The following is a 7,158-nucleotide window of genomic DNA, read 5'->3' as shown; positions in this document are numbered from 1 at the left end:
ATAGCTACAAAACCTTTTAAATGAGAGATGAAAGAAACACAGTGATGGAGAAGAGCTGACAAGTAAAAGAAAAGGTATATGTATTGGAGAATTAAAACTCAATGGAAATATTCTGAGCTTTTAGACTCAATAGTTCTAAGAGCAGACCATGGAGCCATGAGTTGCTTAACCACAATGCCCCTGTACTATTTTACTATTCAGATTTTCATGGGTTTGGAGTGCAAATGAAAGCACTAATTGGAGGGAAGTGAGAGTCTACCACTCACGAACCAACAGTTCCATGTTCATACTTTCTCTTGAATTCTTCACTTCTATTTCACAGGTCATTGAGACTTCTCTACTGGGAGGTTGTACAGATGTTTTAAACTCATTTCCTTTGATGAACACTTTCATTTTAAGCATACATTAAAAAAGCTTTCTACCTACTACCTGCTTGATAACTATTTCTTGAGTAAATGTAACACTTTTGCTTCAATGAGTCTGTTAGCACAATAATCATTATTTATTGATCTGCATAGACAGAGAATACTAAGTTTAGACAAGACTAAAGACACCATTTAGTTCAAAATCCACTCATTTTATTTTGAAAAAAAAAAAAAGACATGAGGGGGAAGTAAATTTCACAGGTGACAGATGTAGGCTAGAACTCCGATCTTTGGCTCAAAGTCAGATGTACCTTCAAGCCTTAGTTCTTCATAGTAGTTTGACTCATTCAGTCTAATTAGTGTTTTATATTAATCATGTCTCTACATCATACCTAAGATACTTTTCAGTATAGTCAAACTATATCAATATTGGCTTAAATTAATTCCTTTGTTGATTTTAGATTCAACTTAGGACATGGCAATCTATTTTTTACCTGATTTATTTCTCTTCCTTCCAGAAAAACACAACTGAAATCACTCAGAGTGCCTCTCATTTCACTCGGTACAGTCTCTGACTGCCATGTAGCCAACCATCTCCCTAAGAAATGTGCTCAATTTAAATGGTACTGATTTCATGTCAGTGCACAGAAGTCCTTGTCACTTGGTAAAATATCTTGTGCAGTGGGAATCTCTTTTTAAAAAGGTCAGCAATCTTCAGGGTTTAGTGAATCGATACCGTCTATTCAGGGATGATCTTGCACCGCTTATTCATGGCAGTAGATGGACACATTTATAAAAGCAACAGAAGAGGTTTCTGGAAGAATGGTGACACATTTTAAATTTCATGTAGAATTGGATGCAGACTTGGACAGATGAAGAGATAAAATGTCAGCCAGAGAATTTGGAGAAGAGAGAGCTTGAGGGTGACAGCAAGAGAGAGAGATTCAGGAGGGGAGTGGATTAAACACTGCTTCAGATTGTCTGACATCTTTCTCCGTAACAATTTGGAGTCCTATGGATCCGCAGTTGCCATAGTCTGTAAACATTAAGGTGATTGGTACATTGAAAGAAGTTAATGGATGTCTCCAAAGTAAAGATATAATTTTGGTATAATTATTCCTTTGTACTTAATTTTGTTATGCATTAATCAAATTGTCTGTTTACTCAGTATCTACCCTGTGCACACTACAACCTTATTAAGAAGAGAATGAGGCTGCATTTGTGCCACAGAAACAAAAAGCTGAGACTGTAGACAGAAACAGAACTCTGCGTTGACCCTTTCTGTATTTACATTTCTCAGTTTCTAAAAGTCATGAAAGTTGTCACTTGTAAGACTTCAGCGAGAATTGCTGAAGCCAAGGTTGGATAAAGCACAGGGACAAATAACCAAATGAATGGAAGCACAGGATCTATGAACCAAAGGCTGAGGGGCCCCCAACTGGATCAGGCCCTCTGAATGGGTGAGACAGTCTTTTGGCTTGATCTGTTTGGGAGGCAGCTGTGCATTGGTGCCGGGTCCTGAGCTCGTTGCATGAGTTGGCTGTTTGAATCCTGGGACTTATGCAGGGATGCTTGGCTCGGTCTGGGAGTGGGGGACTGGACCTGCCTGGACTGAGTCTACCAGGTCGATCCCGGTCCTCGGGGGAGACCTTGATCTGGAGGAGGTGGGAATGGGGGTGGGCTGGGGGGAGGGGGAGGAGGGCGAGAGGGGGAGAACAGGGGAATCTGTGGCTATTATGTTGAACTGAATGGTGTTGTAAAATAAATTAAAAAAATAAAGGAATAGAGAAACCATCTATAGAAACGTTAAAAAAAAAGACTTCTGTTTACCATGTGCTTATAGTTCTTTTGAGTGGCAGCTGCGTCTCTTTTGTCCTTACACATCTTCAGTGATAATGAACTCAGGATTTGCTGAAGTAGGAGGCCATTTCCTTTTTGGACAACTTGAATTTTAGAAATTGAGATTTTTGTAGGAAGTAATATTTTTATTTCAAATTTTAAAAACCAATGACCAGTGAGTTGTCTAATGCTGATATTTGCATTTTTCTCTGAGACATATCAGTTTTCCTTTTTTCTCTCTGAGTTTAGAATGAGTTACAAACTATATAAGTAAATAAATAGATGGATAAATCAATAAATGAACCTCACTGAAGTATGGGGTATATAGTCATCATTATGCAGCTTAGCAAATGCTGAAAGACGTCAGTCAGCTTTGGCCAAACAACTTCCTCCCCCCAAATACACAAACATTCTGGACATTGGAGTATACTTTTGTATTCATATATGCTGTGGCTTGTTTTATGATATCCCAACTGAACAGACAGCCATTAGCACTGGCTAGAGAGGTTTCCATTTCACCCTGACTCCTTTACTGCCTGTTCAATTGTTTCTGGGCACACTGCTTAAGTTTCTTGGACATCCCAGTAGAGTGATCTCATCTCAGCTGCCCTAACTTTTCCTATATAGAGCAATTTATCTGTGTTTAAACAGCAAGAATGGAATGCCTGTGCATTAATCCCTTAAGGGCTAATTCTTTCTTAGGTTCATGAGTCTTCTTTATGTTTCTTGTTTCTTCCTCCAGGGGCTGTGAAGAAGTTCCCTGGTTTGTTAAAGCCAGATCTGGTTTATGCACCTTGGGCTGGAAGGAGTGACTTGGGCTAGGGTAGGAGACTGACATGGCATAGACCACAGGGAAGCAGAGGCAAATCACACAAGATGGAGGAGTTGCCAAAGAATTCAACCCAGTTTTCAGATATGGATGGCATCAGTTCAAAGCTGAAAGACTATCTTGGTCAGAAATTCTCAACCCATGGGTTTCAACTCCTTTGGGGAGAGGATGACCCTTTCACAGAGTTGCCTATCAGATGTCCTGCATATTAAATATTTACATCCTGATTCAAAGCAGTAGCAAAATTACAGTTAGGAAGTGGCAACAAGGACCTAAGTCCTAGGTCCTCTCTGGTCTGTGTCTTACTTATAGCTTCACCAGATCCCTCTGCTCAGATGGCCACATACAAATGGGCTCTGCAAGAGTGCACTGCTGAGATCCTCCTGTGCTATCTCACCTGAGCCCTCCCAGTGTGGTGCCAACTTCACAGAGCTGCTCAAAGGGATCCCCTCATTCATCACATGTTATATTGAATCATGGAGAGCAGTAATCTAATCATTGGCATGGAGAGTCAAGGCTGAACAGACTCAAACTAACTTTCTGGCTTTGCTTACCCTTGCACAACTTTATGCTCTTTGCAAGAAGCTCTCTCTACTTCCATCAATATTATGAGATCAACATGAGGACAGATTTCCACAAAATAAGAGATTTAGAAAAGTAAAAATTGAGTGTGATATAGTGAACCTGGTATGTTTTGGTGTCTGAATGCATTCTGATGCAAAAATTGTGAAGAAAACCTTTAATCACAGATGGCAAGTCTGTGTCAGCAATGGAGACAATTTTCAGAGAAGAGACATGAAACACTATGAAAAATTAGGATCATCTTCTCAAAGACCCAGAATGGGCCTAGGAGCCATGGAAATTCACCCAGGATGCTTTCTACCTAACCGGTCCATGTCTAAATAAATTGCATTTCAGCATCCAAACCCCAGAAGTGTTGTGAGGATATATGATTTGCTGATTACATCAAGGAAAATGTGTTCTATTGGACATCAGATTTCAAATAATTCAAAATTGTACTTTGAAGGTACGGTCAATTGTTTTTTAATATTTCTAACACTGAAGTTGTTAAATTATCCTTGGTTTATATCTGACTTTGTGGATTAATTTGTCAGTCAACTAAAAGTAGTTTTATTATTGTGAAAAAAAGTTTTAAAATCATTCATTAAACAGAATATAGTCAGTTTTTACATTGGGGAATGCCCTTAGTTATTAACTAAATAAATGGTTGATGGAGTTTAACTTTAAAATTAAAGGCTAGTAGAGTACAATAATGCTGTAATAAATATCAGCTTGTTATTCATTAAAATTTGATTTGGAGGAATATTCTGCCTTGTTTTCTGACTGTGCAGAGTTGAACAACACTGTAATTGCAATGATTGATAGATTCCTCATTAAAACTTCAGAACTACTTTTCTTCATGGGATCAAGCTTCCAAGCTTCTTTATAAAATGTTATTATTCTGAACAACTGATGCTACTGTTTTAACAGTCTCTAGCCCAAAACAATAAGAGAAGGAAAAGATTCTTCCAAGAAGTAATAAAACTATATGACATACAATAAAGAAAAAAAAAGCAAAATTTTAAGATGCTGTATTACTGTGCATAGATATTCAAGTTTAAATGTTAAAAACAAAACTCCAACCATTCCTCATTTCAGCAAGAAGACAGGAAATGAACAAGGGCACATACTTAGAACCCAGGACTCTGAGAACCAAGCTCCAAATGCAACAGAGACAACACATCAGTTCTTCAAAAGTACAAATTAATTCCAGGAGGGTAATAGGAAACACAAGGTAATAAATGGTTAATATTTATTTTTATTTATTTATTTATTTATTTGTTTGTTTGTTTATTTATTTGTTTGTTTTTTGTTTTTTGTTTTTTTGTGTTTTGTTTTTCGAGACAGGGTTTCTTTATGTAGCTTTGCGCCTTTCCTGGAACTCACTCGGTAGCCCAGGCTGGCCTCGAACTCACAGAGATCCGCCTGCCTCTGCCTCCCAAGTGCTGGAATTAAAGGTGTGCGCCACCACCGCCCGGCCTAAGATATTTTTAATTTTTTTTTTTTTGATTTTTCAAGACAGGGTTTCTCTGTGTAGCTTTGCGCCTTTCTTGGGACTCACTTGGTAGCCCAGGCTGGCCTCGAACTCACAGAGATCCGCCTGCCTCTGCCTCCCGAGTGCTGGGATTAAAGGCGTATGCCACCACCGCCTTAATGTTTATTTCTACATGCCATTTTTATTACATCTTTTCATTTAGACACAGAGTGGAATATATTTTGTCCACCACTGATGATGAATTTCAAAAGATTTTCTAATGTGTATATTTAGGGTATTAAATATTTAATTAATATAAAATCCTTATACAACTTGGATTTTTATATTTAAATTTGTTCAAGTATTTTATCCATGTATACAGCACTTTCTAATTACTCTCTTCCCCACCATCTCTTAATTTTCTCCCACACCTGCCAACCTCCCTACAAATCCCTTTCCCACATTCTTGTAGTTTTGTTAGAGCTTGTGACTCACTGAGTTTACATTGTTTTAAATTTCACAGGAATCTACAAAGAGAGTAGAGTGCAGTCCTAGATACCATTCACTCATTTCCTTACAGTGGTCAGTCCCACCTACACAGAGTCTAACAATAAGACCAGAACAGTGACATCCATGGAATGTACATATATGGGCATCTGTCACCTCACCTTAGGTGAGTGTGTGTAACCACCGCTGTGACTGAGACACAAAGTCACTTTGTGATAAAAATGATTTTTGTCTTTCTGTCCCTCTGTGGACACCACTATATTTCTCTCTGAATCCTTAATTTGTGGCACTGATTTGCTTTTTTGCAACTCTGCGATTTTATTTTATTTAAATAGAATTTTATATTTATTTTATTTATAATCTCTATATTTGCATTTATTAATATATTTATAATCCATATAAATAGAATTAGATAGTGTTTGGAATTTTGAGAGTAACTTTTTATTTCATTTGGCATAATGTCCTTTAGTTGCATCCAAAGACTCAAGATGTATAAACAATTTCTTTATTTTAATCACTGATTACAGAATAATATTCTAAAAATGGGTCTTCGTGTATGTATTTCTAACTGATATAGATGTTGGATACTGGGGTAGTCCCTTGGAATAATGAGGTACAGAGAAATTTCCATCTTATTAACTAGCAAAAATTAAATATTTGGGCAAAAAATATGTTTCAAAAAATTTTAATCTATTATTTAATATATATAATTAACTTTAATTTCAAATGTAGAATTTGAGAAGTGTTTGAAGGAGCATTCTAAATAATGAAAGCCAAGAACATTTATATTAAGCCATCTGGATTATGTTTCCATTAGAAATCACTCTTCAAAGAAAAATAATAATGTAAAGTAAATTAGATTTTTTAACTGTGCCATGTTGAAGTGTTTGAACTTGTAAATGAAACACTATCTTTTCATAAGTATGATGAATAGAAACATAAATTGGGTAAACTTTGACTTCCCTTCCCAATATGTGTTAATAATTTATAGGCATTAAAATGATACCAAGATCTACCACCTGGTGACAGCTTATCCTAGACACCTCCACAGTGAGTAAATGTTGATAGTAGGTGGTAGTGGTGGTAGTTATCAGTGTGTGTATGTGTGTGTGTGTGTGTGTGTGTGTGTGTGTGTGTGTGTTTCTGTGTGCTCATGCACACATGTGCATATTTACCTCTTTTGATTTGTTAGTCTGGGATTATTTAATCCTTGTGTTTTCTTGAATGAGGTTAACCTCTTTATGTAGCTGAAAGTTTTCCTGTGTAACCCCTGGTCCATAGCAACTCAAACCCAAGTAAACACACAGAGGCTTATAATAATTAAAACTGCTCAGCCATTAGCTAAGGCTAACTATTGACTAGCTCTTACACTTAAACTCAGCCATTTCTGCTAATCATTTTCTGTGGCTTTACCTGTGTGCCATTACATGCTGCTCCCTGGAAAATAGGCTGGCGTCTCCTGACTCAGCCTTCCTCTTCCCAGAATTCTCTGTGTCTGCTTATCCTGCCTATACTTCCTGCCTGGTTACTGGCCAATCAATGTTTTATTAAACCAGTGTACAAAAGCATTATTTCACAGAATC

At 37.2% G+C, this 7,158-nt stretch overlaps 1 long non-coding RNA gene across 1 annotated transcript; it reads left to right on the top strand.

Annotated features, from left to right (window-relative positions):
* Nucleotides 1-3,356: 3,356 nt before the first annotated feature.
* LOC121828289 (uncharacterized) lies at nucleotides 3,357-6,685 on the top strand. The gene is made up of 3 exons (XR_006070773.2): nucleotides 3,357-4,060; nucleotides 4,693-4,828; nucleotides 6,567-6,685. It is a non-coding gene; the product is annotated as an uncharacterized LOC121828289 (long non-coding RNA).
* Nucleotides 6,686-7,158: the final 473 nt, after the last annotated feature.

The sequence above is a fragment of the Peromyscus maniculatus genome, chromosome 3, assembly GCF_049852395.1.
Source record: "Peromyscus maniculatus bairdii isolate BWxNUB_F1_BW_parent chromosome 3, HU_Pman_BW_mat_3.1, whole genome shotgun sequence".
NCBI lineage: Eukaryota > Metazoa > Chordata > Mammalia > Rodentia > Cricetidae > Peromyscus > Peromyscus maniculatus.
This window is presented reverse-complemented; position numbering and strand designations above follow the sequence as displayed.